Genomic DNA, 15753 nt, shown 5'->3' on the forward strand with positions numbered 1-15753 from the left:
GTATGTCTGTCCCGGGACAACTGAAAGGATGAGCTTCGTGCACTCTCATATTATTTCACCAATCAGGTAAAGGAAGCTTACTATGAAATCTCATGAGAGTTAAGTCAAATCTCATGAGATCACAGTAAGAGTTCATGACCTCAGCACTGCTGATGCTGATTGGCTGCTGTTCATTTCTTCATTTTTTTTTTAATTTTTACCTGCAGCTGGGAGCAGGGGAAGTATAACTTTTTACACAGAACTTACTCTGCTGAGCTGAGGAAATTGTGAGGTAAAATATCTTCCTTTTTTACATAGAGATGTTCAGGTGATATTTTCCTGTCAGCTTTTTACAGTTATACTGCATCAGTTTCAAGTGATTTAGCATATGAGTATTATGTCCCTTTAAAGGGACATTTAACACTAAAAAAATGCTAGGTAGAATGATGTATTCAAAGCAAAGATTAGCCTGAGAATAATATGCAGATTTATTTTTTTAAATTATATTAGTTGTTTAAATATTGAAAAAATAAGTGTGAAGTTTTAGTGGCCATAAAGTAACAGGCGCTGCTATGTTGTTGCTTAGGTTTTAGAGACAGCTATACATGAGTCACTAGAGTGTGCAACCAATGACTGTGCGGAATATAGCATTGCTAATACGTTTGGAGTATGCAGTTCATTTTCAAATCAAGAATTGGGAAACCCACAATTCTGAAAATTATATTACAGGAAAAGGAGACAAAACAAATAATAAAAAGTATATTGTAAAGTTGTTTTTCTTCATTTAATTTTTATAATACCATCTCAATGTGTCAATGGCTTTTAAATAAAACATAAAAGTCATTAGTATTCTCGGGCTGTACAGTCCCAGCATCCTATTTTAACTCACAATGAGGTTTAAAAACAAATAAATAAATAATAATAATAAGTCTGGCGCCCATCTCAGTCTTTGATTGGTGTAATGTTACATGTGGATATTTTAGAAGTACAATCTCATTGCTGGAAAAAGGCTTAAGTTGCCCTTTTAACATACTTTGTATTGTATTACATACATTTACACTTATGTTTTTTAAGTACTAAAGCTAATGTCCCAGCAAATTTTAATTATGCACTGTTAATGAAGATTCAAGACATTTTTACAGCTACAAACAGTAGGATAGTAACAAATTTGCTTAATATTATAGAAATGACTTCACTGTTCTGCTGTTGTTACCATAGCAATTAGAAGCCATAGCCAGGATGAACACATACAAACTGACATCTGAATAGATAATGGGTGTGCTCCAAATTTGCTATTAACCTTTTCTTCATTTACAAACTGAATATGTTGTGTGTGTGCATTATACTAAAGATTCAGGGTCCTGTAAAATCCAGGCTTTTATTCCAGCTAATTTAACTTTCATTCTTTTATTTAGATTGTACGATACACTTTACAGAGACTGCAAAGCAATCTTTGTGCTACCTATACATGGCATGGAGCAGACCTGCCCCTTGGACAGGGTGAGGGGGGCACCCACCCAGGGCCCCACAGTTAGGGGGGGCCACAATGTCAGGAAAGTATATGAAGGTGCACTGTACATCCTGTGTTTTGTTTGTGAAGAAGCATTTATGATATCATGAGCTGTAATACATAGTGATATTTTTTATAAATAACACTGAATGTTGGTACAGGGAACAAGGCATACAGGGGGAGGTAGGGGCGTATTAATGCATAGGCCAACAAGGCCTGTGCCTAGGGTGGCAAATTTTGGGGGGCGGCACAAATTTTGAGTGCTTAGGGCAGCACAAAAACTAAATATGCCACTGGGGGGAGGGGAATAATGGTGCTCGGCTGAGGGGCCCCACTATTTTGACTTGCCTGGGGTCCCACAAATGCTAATGGTGCCCCTGGCATGGAGTAAACTGTAACTGTTATTTGTCGTCTATCCAGTCCAGTCCACAGAACAATCACAGAAGAAGCATGTCATACAGTGGCTAGAAAAAACAAATGGTAAATCCCTTGCAACAGACATTTAGGGCTAGTCTGGAGAGGCAATACATCTGGTTCTGAGCTGGACACAGACTGGAGATTGATGTAAATATACATATATCACTTGTAATTGGCTTACTGGCCCATATTCAGCTCAGGAAGAAGAAGTGTATTGCTACTCTGGAATTGATTAGTACTGTGTGCTTAACCCCCTTATGGGTGCTAAAAACACATAATATATTGTTCTTATTGCAGTGGTGTGTCCCTTTTGTGCCCTTCAATGGGGCAGTTGCACACTTTCCAGAATAGTTGGCAGCCATGCAGTTTATCTGCTGAAACTTAGTGCATGATAGGTTTGGGTTCAGCTGCTCATGTAACTATAAAGTTTCAGTCTTAAATGGCAAGAGAGATGCTCCCCCAGTAATGCTTAATTAATTAGTGCATTATGTTCTCCATTTTTATTTGTAGTTTATTTTTTGGGGTTTTCTTTTAATAGATATTTGTGTGTTTACCCAAACTAAAATGTAGGAAATATAAACATTCCCAATGTATCACATGCAAATCATGAATGGTCCCTTCTGCAATCCATCATGAATGCTTCCGGCAGACTCATGCACACATTGTCCCTCCACTGTCTTCCTTTAGCCTCAAAAATAAAATTCAAAGTCCAGACGCTATAGCATACAAGGCCATCAACAACCCTCCTTTATCTCTGGCCTTGTCTGCAAATTTTATCTTACCCATGCCTTTCACTCCACTTCCTTCCTCCTATGCCACCTCTTAATATTACTACCTACAAGACATTTCTAGTGCTGTCTTGCTCAATAAGGTTTACCCCAGAGGTTCAAGCTTTCCCTGAAACACTACTATTCTAGGACCCTTGTAAAATATATTAACTTATATCTGTTTTCTCACCCCAGATCCCTTTATTTTTTTCATCATGTCCCTTTGTATTACCTTCAGCATGTCTCAACAAGCCCCCCTGTCCTATTCACTATCGTACAAGGTGATCTACATCAGATGGTAATTCATGGGCTACTTGGTTGCCCTTAATTTGCAGATTTTTCTCCTATGGTTTGTCTTGCTCTAAACAAACTTTTTTTCACATGCAGAAAACCTTTATAACGTGTATTGAATATTCTAGTGAAAGATACAGCTACAATGGCTTGTGTTCAGGGTGCGGCTATAGTTCAATTTTGCATGAAAACATAAAAAATGCAACAAAATCCAACAAAGTACTTGATAACAATCATAAGTTTCATTTTGTGGTGTTGCGCTTCTCTAAAATCCTGCCAACAATATTATGATAAAGTATTAACTTTTCGTAGCTTACCCTTAAATTCTTTGAGGAACAGGGCTTGTGTGAAATCTTGTTAGTTCTTTCTGTCAGTTCTGTGACATTCTACAAAAAGACACAATGAATATGAAATAACATTAGTAACAAACCTATTAAAATAATTATTTTTGTTAAATGGTTATACAATATAGAGAAACACAACAGAAAAGTCTTTATAATCAAAAAGAAAAAAATATAGAAAAAATAAATAGTATACATAGGGGCCTATTTATGAAAGGTCTGTCGGACCTGATCCGACAGTGCGGATCAGGTCCGACAGACCTCGCTGAATGCGGAAAGCAATACGCTCTCCGTATTCAGCAATACACCGCCGCCCCCTGCAGACTCGCGGCCGACAGCAGGGGAGTGTCCCCTGCAGACTCGATTGGCCGCCAGCAGGGGAGTATCAATCAACCCGATCGTACTCGATCGGATTGAATTGCTGCAATGCCTATCCACCTGCTCAGAGCAGGAGGACAGGTTATTGAGCAGCGGTCTTTAGACCACTGATCCATAACTTGTGTTTCTGGCGAGTCTGAAGACTCGCCAGAAACAAAGGCCCACAAGCTCCGTACGGAGCTTGATAAATGGGCCTCTATATGTATATTTGTTTGGGCAAATATAAACCCTACATAAAATACAGGAGACAACATTGATATTACACCACAAAATATGCAAACTAAATGTGCTTGAACCGGGCGCCGCCATCTTGGAGTTCACGTATTCTTGCACTCTGTGACAGAAGTGGTCAACATTCACAGATCAGTGTTATTGTTGGCTTTTTCCAAATGTTTTGAGTATTATATTGTAATGTAGGTGTCTCTCCTTTACATTCAGAGCCCTGCAGTGTAGTGAGGTAAACAGCTTACAAGGTAAAATTTGCCTTTCCAAAAATTGCTTGAGTGATCTCAAAATACTGACAAGACTCAGATCATCTAACTATTGCGGAGAGCTTAAGATCATAGCGCTTACACAGTGCAAGAATACTAAAGCTCCAAGATGGAGACTCCCAATATGAAGATGTGGAGCTTGAACAACCAGCATCTGGCACATCAGGAAAAGCAACAGCATAGTGAGTAGTAACTATGCTACTGCATTCTGTAAATACATAAATACACATATAAATACATAAACACACATATAAATACATAAACACACATATAAACATTGTATATATACATACATATTCATGTCTAAAGATGTATTCGTATGTATATATATATATTTATATATACTGTACATATATACATATGAATACATCTTTAGACATGAATATGTATGTATCTCTATGTTAAAGCCCTTTTTTTCTAATACCTGAGACCTCATTTTTTTTGAGCCCTTATAACTTTTTTTGTATTTTACAAATAACTATTATTAGATAGTGTTATTATAACACTGTACTATAACTGTATTTTGTAATGTATTTTTGATATGTTTTGTGACACTTTTTTGTTTTAGTGAAACAACCAGAGCTCTGAGAATGTGGTAATCTTTCTATCATAAATCGCAACTGCACTCAAGCGTTCGCATTTACTTTCAACTTGTAAACCCAACGTGCACAAACACTCATGATAAACCCCTTTTTGCTTGTGCGTAACTGTTAACGTGCTACTCGTAATCTGGTCCTTAATGGGCACACCACCCAGCTGATTTTACTAACCACCCAGCTAAAATGAAAGCCAATATTAAAGGGGAATGAAATCCAATTTTTTTCTTTCATTTTTCAGAGAATACAATTTTATAAAAGTTTCCAATTTACTTCTATTATCAAATTTGATTCGTTCTCATATAATTTTTTGTTGAAGTGATATCTAGATATCAAGCATGAACATGTCTGTAGCGCTACATGACACTAAATAGTGTTACCATTTAGTGCTCTTGCAAATATATAACATTTTTTACAAAACTGCTGCCATAAAGTGCTCCAGACACGTGTGCAATCCTGAGCTTACATTCCTGCGTTTCAACAAAGGATAACAAAAAACAAGAAAAAATTGTCCCTTTAAGCTAAAATGAGCTATTTTTTTTGCACAAATGGTCAATGCTGGCATAATTTTTTATGAAGAACACTGTGACTCTAATTGGATCAGCAGAGACGATTAGATAAAGGAAATCTTGGTTACAACATTGCTTTATGGAAACTAAAACTTTGCTCTTATTTAAAAAAAAAAATATTTAGACATCTAATATATTAAAAAAATACATCTGTATATTATTCTCAGGCTAATCTTAGTTTATATGATATATTATACTATCTAGCATTTATGTATTATTTATTTATTTTATGCCCCTGTTATTCCTGTAATTTGAAGGGACAGTAAAAATTAAAATTGTATGACTCAGATAGAGAATGCAATTTAAAATAACTTTTCAAATTGCTTTGTTCTCTTAGTATCCTTTGTTGAAAATAATACCTAGGTATGCCTCGGAGCAGCAATGCACTACTGAGAGCTAGCTGCTGATTGGTGGCTGAACATGTATGCCTCTTGTAATTGGCTTACCTGGTGTGTTCAGCTAGTTCGCTGCTCGTTCACCAATGAATAACCATATAATGAAGCAAAATTGTGAGAAACCATTTTAATTTTTGTGTCACTTGACTTAATAAATAGACTTATAAGATGCCACAGCCAAACAGTTCTCTAACATACAAAAATCAGTGGCGTCTCCATGAGTTAAATATTGGAGAGTAGGGGGGGCACTTCCTAGAGGCCCACTGGTGTTTTTTGGGCAATGTCATGACAGGGGGGTCAGGACTTGGCATTCCATGGGCAGGGTCTGGATTACTGTGGGTGAAAAAGGGGAGCTCTAGCCCTGTGGTCAGGAAAGGGTGCTCACACTGAGTGAAGGTCAAAGTTGGGAGTGCATGGGGGGGGCAGCTTTTAAGTTTGGGGGCCACTTTTCCGCATAACCTCCCAATGCCAACACCAATTAATTAAATACCTAAAAGGTACCTTTATAGCTTCACTTGCTTTCATTATTACACATGCTTTTGTCTCTTAGTGTCCTTTGTTGAAACTTAGATCCCTTCTATGAGAGCATACTGAGGTAGACTCAAGAGCTTTCACTTGTCTTGGGCACTGTATAGCAGCAGTGTTTAGTTTACAACAATGTATGTTGTAAAACAATTGGGGGACTATATAATTTTCCATCAGTAATGATCTGTAGGTGTACCTCGGTATTTATTTTCTGTCTATCAGTTTTTAATCATTTTTATGGTACTTCTTTCTTTTCTAATTCAGAACATACAATTTTAAAAAGTTTTCAATTTATTTCTATGATCATATTTGCTTTGTTCCTATTGTATCCTTTGTTGAAGAGATACCTAGGTAGCTGTGTGGAGCACTAAATACCATCTAGTGCTCTTGCAAATGGATAACATTCTTGCAAAACTGCTGCTATATAGTGTTCCAGACACGTGCACGCTCCTGAGCGTCATCCCTGCTTTTCAACAAAAAATGACAAGAGAATGAAGACAAGTTGATAATAGAAGTAAATTATAAAGTTGTTTAAAATTGCATGCTCTATCTGAAGCACAAAAGAAAAATGTTGGCTTTCATGTCTCTTTAATAAAAGGTTCTTTGTTTGCAAAGTGTGTTTATGCTATCTAAAATATGTTCTATGTGTTGAGAAAGCTTCTGTTCACAATGATCTTACACACTTTGCTGTAAAGCGTTGCACAGTCACAACTTTAAAGGGACAGTAAAGTCAAAATTAAACCTTCAAAATTTAGATAAAGCATAAGATTTTAAACAACTATCCTATTTGCATCTATTATCTCATTTGCTTTGCTTTCTTGGTATCCTTTGTAGCAAAGCATACCTAGGTAGGCTCAGGAGCAGCAATGCACTGCGGGAGCTACCTGCTGATTGGCGGCTGCATATATATGTCTCTTGTCATTGGCTGACCTAATGTGTTCAGCTTGCTCACAGTACTGCATTGCTGCCTCCTTAAAGGGACACTGTACCCCAAATTTTTCTTTCATGATTCAGATTGAGCATGAAATTTTAAGCAACTTTCTAATTTACTCCTATTATAAAATTTTCTTCATTCTCTTGGTATCTTTTTGGTGAACAACCTGGGTTGTCCTTGCTGATTGGTGGATAAATTCATCCACCAATAAAAAATTGCTGTCCAGAGTACTGAACCCAAAAAAGCATAGATGCCTTCTTTTTCAAATAAAGATAGCAAGAGAACTAAGAAAAAAAGATAATAGGAGTAAATTAGAAAGTTGCTTAAAATTGCATGTTCTTTCTGAATTACAAAACAAAATTTTTGGGTTCAGTGTCCCTTTAACAAATGATACCAAGAGAATGATGCCAATTTGCTAATAGAAGTATTTTGAGAAGTATCATTGTAGGTTGTAACTGAATCATGAAAGACATTGGGTTTCATGTCCCTTTAAAGGTTTAGAGTTTCTAAAACACATATCACTCCCTTTTGCATTTAAAGGGACAGTCTAGTCCAAAATAAACTTTCATGATTCCGATAGAGAATGCAATTTGAAAAAAAGGTCTAATTTACTTATATCACCAATTTTGCTTTGTTCTCTTGGTATTCTTAATTAAAGCTAAACCTAGTAGGTTCATATGCTAATTTCTAAGCCCTTGAAGGCCGCCTCTTCTCTCAGGGCATTTTGACAGTTTTTCACCACTAGAGGGTGTTAGTTCATGTCTTTCATATAGATAACACTGTGCTCAGGTATGTGGAGTTCTAGTGAGCCAGCTCTGATTGGCTAAAAGGGATGTGTGTCAAAAGAACTGAAATAAGGGGGCAGTCTGCAGAGGCTTAGATACAAGGTAATCACAGAGTTAAAAAGTGTATTTATATAGCTGTGTTGGTTATGGAAGACTAGGGAATGGGTAATAAAGGGATTATCTATCTTTTAAAACAATAAAAATGCTGGTGTAGACTGTCCCTTTAAATAAGAGCATAAACTCCAACAGTAATGCTAGTTTTGTGGGAAGGAATTATATACACACGTTGTTTTGCATTGTTTTATATTATATTGCTGGAAATAAAGTCTTCCTCTATTTTGCAGTTAGGTACAAAATCACTAATGGAGTAATTCTATACCTAAAACATTTCAGGACTCTCACCTCTCAGCAAATTTCTTCTATTTACCATGAAATTCAAGAGATCTGCTGAGGAAGGGGCTTAGCATTTACACTCTGCTAGCCATTTTGTTTCTGGGCCAGCAGCCAGGCTGAAATTACTAGGGCAGAACCATTCTTCAGTAGGTCACAGCTAAAGGAAATCCAGTGTACTAGCACAAATGGAACACATGTAGGTAGTATGAGCAGAGAATGTTAAAGTATATTCTTAAAAATGTCTACATAATTACTGGACAAGGCTTAAAGCAAAACTGTTCATTAACCTTTGAAGAGTTTTGTAGTTACAAATAAAGGGCAATTTTATTAGACTTAACCACTTAGTTGCTGAGCTAATTTCACACCCATATGCTGAAACTGTTTTTTATTTGTTTGGACATCATTGCAACACACACAAATTATACCTCAGCAGGCCTAGCATTTGTGCATTAGTTTGGAGAAATATCATAATATAGGAAAATGCCACCATATGAAATGCAAAAATTATTTAAATTTGTGTGTAGTTTTCTATGGCGTACATAGTAAATAGCAGCATGGGAGTCGTTATGCCCTAATTTTTTAAAACTCAAACTTTGTCTCAAGAAAGATTCCTGTCCAAAAGACAAAACAGCATCCAAGATCCACCCTGGTGTCTACACCAGCAACCCCAGTCTAGATCCAACTCTGAGGATCGAAAAGACACGAGAAAAACCCAAAAGGTCTATTAGCAGGCGAAGGTAAGAAACCCATAAAAGCCGAGACCCAGGAACTACTGTAAAATCTGTAAGCAGGATACTGCCACCTTAACCCCCAGATCCCAAGAAGGATACCTAGGATCAGAACGAGGATTACGGTAAAATATGGTTCTTAAGAACCTGATTAGCTCAAAAAGGATGAACCAGGAAAGACATCCTTCTTCCTAACAAAAGAAAGGGAGAACTATACATTCTCCAATGAAAAGAAGAACTAGTAAGCTCTGCTTAAAAATCATGGAACCCAATTAGGACGGGAAGACCATCCCCCAATTATGGCATGCACCAACAGTGGAGGAGAATATTCCCACAGTGCGATAGATACCGGGACATTAACTCCAAAGCCGGTCACTTGGAAAACTTCCCTTTCTCTGAGAAGACAATTGCCCAGAAGAAGTCTAGTTCTGGCCTCTAGGACTAGGTCCATATGATCCAGTATCAAGTACCCACCTCAGATAATACATAACAGGTCCGAGGCTTAAAATCTTACTTGAAATCATCAGGGGAACTATCACCCTGAACAGAAATCTATAAGCTTCCACTGTCTCGACCAGTGTTCCCTCTAAGGCCGGTTTAGTGCGTTGCTCAGCAGTGAAAGAGTTAATTAGGTAACCACACCCTGTAATTAGCAAACACTGCACAATGTAGACCACAAGGTATGGTTCTGTTATTAACTGTTTCACTGTTGGGCTGCACACAAAACTGGCTTTAGAGGGAACACTGATCTCGACCATCAAAGTCGATAGAACAAAAAATCCCATGTGATGAAACTTCTTTCTAAGAAGAGTTTCTATAACAACCCAATGCTCTAAAAAAAACAAAAAAAAAACCTATCCGGACAGGAATAGTAAAATAAAAGAAAACAGGCAAACGCCCTGAAAAAAGGAGTGTGCAAACAAAAAAAGGTCCTGTCTGTCATAAGACACAATCCCCCATAGAGCTCAGAACTGGGATTCTAAATAACATAAAAAACAAAAGTAAAACAAGATGACAAGAAATAAGATCCCATCCTCCCCTCGTCTAGTTAAGATCGTTATCAGATTTATAGGACTGAGATTCAACTGCCGGATCAGTACTGGGAACCTTTAACATCGCCAAAACCTCTCTCAGGAGTAAATACAGGCGTCCCAAGTCAGCAGACTCTGACCCTGGAGGTTCTCCCTCTGAGGCCTCAGAGGGAACCGCATCCCCAGAGGACTGATTGGACATAATTGTTATTTTACACGAATGTCCAGGGGCAGGAGAACCTGAATTACCCCATCGTTTACGTGTATCAGTAAAAGATAACATCGCTAAGGCCGCAGATATGGCCATGCGAAACTGCGTAGTAACCTCTGGTGGAAACAAACCCCTTACAGGTAAAGGAGGATTGGAACTCGGGAAAACTGCATATGTAGGAACAGAATCTAGGGAACACACCTCACTGGACGAAGAATCCTCAGAGGCAGATGGCTCAGTGGTCTCTAACATCTCAACATTGGTTGATGAGAACACCCTATTGCGGCATACGGAACATAATTGAGAAGGCTGGATTAACCAGTCCTCCTCACAATATACACAGGTATCAAATTCTGTATCGGAGGGATCCCCCTCTAAAATAACAGAATCCTCCATAACTCGTCTATACAACTGGCACCTTATACCCCCAATGGCTGGGGCACTCACCACCACCTATGACCCAGACAGATAGAGAAGATGCTCTTCTCCGCAGACACCTGGTCAGGAATCGGAAGCGGGGAAAAAAAACGTGACCACTCCCCTTCACATGGTGCTCATGCAGGACCTGGCCCTGCTAAGGAAAAAGCGCACCATCTTAATCTAAAGAAACTGCGCAGCTCCCAAAGTGAAAATAACATGTATATTCCGTATCAGCTTAAGAGCCCAAACGTTCTTACAAATAAGCAGTCAAAATCACATAACAAATATGATTAAAAATCCCCACTGTTCAATAATCCCCCTCAGGAGATATTATACCATGATTCCATAAAGATAAAGGAGTCCCACTGTGACTCTGTCTTCTATCGTTTATACATTTGTGTAAAATAATGAAACGATCTTACCGGAATCTATGCCGTGGAACAGTTACACAGTCCTTCAAGTTTGAAAGATTGTAGCAGCACCTCTAACATGGACTTGAGTGAAGAAAGCAGGCAGCAAAACGCGTCAACCCTGATTGCTTAAGGTGCTGTTAATATGAGTCTGGATGGATTCGCAGAAAAACTCTCCCTGCATCTCCAGACTCTAACTTTCATCAATGCTCTCACTGAGAGGCTGACAGGCTGATAAGACTACTTAAAACTTCAGTCCCATTTTGAAGAGTACTACCATAAGGAACTACTCTGTATCTTCTGGCACTTCCTTGCCAGCCTCCTGTGACGAAAGGCAAAGAATGACTGGGGGATGAGGGAAGTGGGGGAGGTATTTAAGCCTTTGGCTGGGGTGTCTTTGCCTCCTCCTGGTGGCCAGGTTCTGTATTTTCCCACAAGTAAGGAATTAAGCCTTGGACTCTCCTCATATTAAGAAGGAAATAAGGCAAACGGCTACTGCCAGGTTATCATTAGTACTATGGCAATCACGTCATAGCTATAAAGACACGAAACAGCATATTTAAATCATGGGGCCTTACCCATTCAAATGAGTCTTATGGTATATTTCTATGGTGAAAACAAATTGCCAGAACCCCCAAAACAGAACCAATGCTGTGAGGTATTTGTCAGTGTTGTAACAATCATCTGTCAGCGTGATGGACACAGCACCACTTGATAAGAGCAGGATTGCTGTTTTCAAATGAGTGGTCTCAAGATGTTTTGTGGGGAACAACTTAGGGCATACCCCAATGTAGTTCCATATGCCAATGGCAAAAGAGGGGTAACTTGTCCCACTGTAGTTCTTATTTTGGGGTGATAGGGTCCATAACATGATAAAAGGCACCTAGAAAACAGACAATTTCTATGGTTATTACCTGCTATCTAAAAGTGGCACAAGACCCCTCTTTTGAAAATTGGTAATCCCCTCTTGCATGTGAGGGGTATTGTGTAATTATATGTTTTATGCTTTCATTAGGGGATAGGGGCTCCTTTTGCATCATCATCCCCATACAGCAAATACATTATGTAGTTGCCATTTATATGACAATCACCTACAATTACAGGGGAATAAGACTCCACATTGAATAGAGGACGTTCCACTATGTGTTTTCATAAAGCTCATACCACTCTGTGTTTTATTCTAGTTATACTATGTTAAAGCCCTGTCCCTGTTATCTAAATCTCCCCTGCAGAGGTTAATTGATGATGATTGACAGCCCCTGCTAGCAGCCAATTGGCTGGCAGCAAGCAGGGGGTGGCTTTGTACAAGCAATCCTTGTGCAATGTTAAATACAAACAGCGGTAGAGATAGCATGACTATGGGGGGGGCAAGACATATAGTTTTAGGAACCAGTATATATGTGTGTATAGATAGATAGATAGATAGATAGATAGATAGATAGATAGATTAGATAGATAGAAATAGAGAAAGATTTATATATATATATATATATATATATACAGTATATATATATATATATATATATATATATATATATATATAGAGAGAGAGAGAGAGAGAGAGAGAGAGAAAGAGAAAAAAAGAGAGAACAAAAGAGAGAGAAAGAGAAAGATAAAGAGAGAGAGAAAGAGAAAGAAAGAGAAAAATAAAAAGTGTGTGTGAGAGAGAAAGAAAAAAAAATATATATATACAGTATATATATATATATATACACACTATATATATATATATATATATATATATATAGAGAGAGAGAGAGAGAGAGAGACATAGAGAGAAAGAGAGAGAGAGATAAAGAGAGAGAGGTAAAGAGAGAGCGAGAAAGAGAGAGAGAAAAAGAAAGAAAGAAAAAAAAGTGTGTGTGAGAGAGAAAGAGAAAAATAAAAAGTGTGTGAGAGAGAGAAAAATAAAGAGAAAGATAAAGAGAGAGAGAGAAAGAAAGAGAGAAAGATAGAAAGAGAGACAGTATAAGACATTCTTTGTCCCTTTTTGAGCTCATTGATGATCATTTTGCCTACACAAGGATGGGTTTATTAATTAAACCAATACAGCAACCTAGAATTGTTAAAACTGGCAGTGCTGAAAAGTCATTGCCATGCAGCAAAAATATAACAAGCATTTTTATTTTTACATAAATATTCTATAAATTACTCATAATCTTTTCTATTCCAGCTCTTATTTTAGTACTATATATTTAACTCGTTTTCTGGGAATAAACACAAGAACATTCTTCTAATTAAGTCTTAGTAAGATGAAATAAAATGATATTATTTAGCTGTATTGCCCACATTTGATAAAATGAGAACACTCATTTCTCAGCTGTGCTGAGTACTAACAAGGAACTAGTAATAAGTTAGAACTGTGCCAATCTCCCAGTGCTGCAACCATGGGTATGAATAATAAGCAAATATCATAATACTGCCTAAAAATAGCAGTTATCCATACTCTGAAATGCCACGTTCGCTGTCAGAATCAATGCAGCATAGTATCTGGTGGGAGCTAATATCCTAATCATGCCAATTAGCATTTACTTTATATATTATCTCTTTACTGCTTAGAGCTACTATTGTTATTGAAATCTGGAAATTACAAAAATGTGCAATATGCATCAAATTGAAATTAGACAGGTGTATAAATTTTGCACCCCAACAGAAATATTGCATCAATATTTAGTAGAGCCTTCTTTAGCAGAAATAACAGCCTCTAGACGCTTCCTATAGCCTGTAATGAGTGTCTGGATTCTGGATGAAGGTATTTTGGACCATTACTCTTTGCAAAACATCTCCAGTTCAGTTAGGTTTGATGGTTGCCGAGCATGGACAGCCTGCTTCAAATCACCTAACAGATTTTCAATGATATTCAGGTCTGGGGACTGGGATGGCCCTTCCAGAACATTGTACTTGTTCCTCTGCATAAATGCCAGAGTAGATTTTGAGCAGTGCTTTGGGTCGTTGTCTTGTTGAAATATCCAGCCCCGGCATAACTTCAACTTTGTGACTGATTCCTCAATATTATTCTCCATGTGACCCTCAACTATAACAAGATTCCCAGTACCGGCACTGGCCACACAGCCACACAGCATGATGGAACATCCACCAAATTTTAATGTGGGTAGCAAGTGTTTGTCTTGGAACGCTGTGTTCTTTTGCCGCCATGCATAACGCCCCTTGTTGACCAAATAACTCAATCTTTGTTTCATCAGTCCACAGCACCTTCTTCCAAAATTAAGCTGGCATCACTCTCCCATACAGCTTCTCCTTAAATCTCTGCAATAGCTTTTTGTAGCCTTCCCCTAAACCATAATGTTGAACAATCTTTGTTTTCAGGTCATTTGAGAGATGTTTTGAGGCCCCCATGTTGCCACTCTTCAGAGGAGAGTCAAAAAGAACAACAACTTGCAATTGGCCACCTTAAATACCTTTGCTCATGATTGGATGCACCTGTCTATGAAGTTCAAGGCTTAATGGGCTCACCAAACCAATTGTGTGTTCTAATTAATCAGTGCTAGGTAGTTACAGGTATTAAAATCAACAAAATGACAAGGGTGCTCAAATGTATGCACCTGTCTAATTTCGCTTTGAAGCATATTGCACATTTTCTGTTAATCCAATAAACCTCATTTTACTACTGAAATATTACTGTGTCCTTCAGTTATTTGATAGATCAAAATTAAATTGCTGATCCAAACACCCAATTATTTATAAATGAAAATAATGGAAATTGTCTGGGTTGCCTAAACTTTTGCATCCAATTGTATATATGTATTTATATTTACAATTCTAGATCAATAAAAAAATACAAATATTTTTTTTTCCATGGTAGGTGGTAAAGTAAAACACTGTGGGGTATTTAAGAATGCATTAGATAAGCAGAAGATTATCCTACAAACTAATTAGGCTTATAATTTATAGGAAATGTAGGCAGACTTGTTGGATCTATGGTTCTTATCTGCCATCATAATATATGTTTAAATAGCAGTGACTTCTTCTTGACAGACCCACATGGAAGTGACCCCTACATAACAAACCAACATAGATGTGACCTCTTCCTGCTTGAGATACATAGAAACAATCTGTTCTATTCAGACATACATATAAGTAACCTGTTTCTGACAGACCCACATATAAATGATATTTTTCAGCAGGACATACATAGAAGTGACCTATTCCTTCCAGACACACATAGAAGTGATCTGCTCCTGACAGACCTACACACCTCTTTATTACATATCCTCATAGACGTGACCTCTGTCTGCAGAACACACATAGAAGTGATCTATTTACTGCCAGGAATACATAGAAGTGACCTCTTCATGCTAGACACGCAAAGAAACAACCTCGTACTGTCAAGCATAGATAAAAGTGACCCCTTCCAGCAATAACCACATAGAAGTGACCTCTTACTGCTAGGCATACGTAAGAGTGACCTGTTCTTGCCACACATACATATAAGTGACCTCTTCCTGCTAGACACACATAGAAGTGACATTCTACTGCCATTAAATAGAAGTGACATTCTACTGCCATTAATATATAGAAGTAAACTACTACCAGGCATACATAGACGTGACCTCTTTCTGCT

This window comes from Bombina bombina, chromosome 5 (assembly GCF_027579735.1).
Source record: "Bombina bombina isolate aBomBom1 chromosome 5, aBomBom1.pri, whole genome shotgun sequence".
In the NCBI taxonomy this organism is placed as follows: domain Eukaryota; kingdom Metazoa; phylum Chordata; class Amphibia; order Anura; family Bombinatoridae; genus Bombina; species Bombina bombina.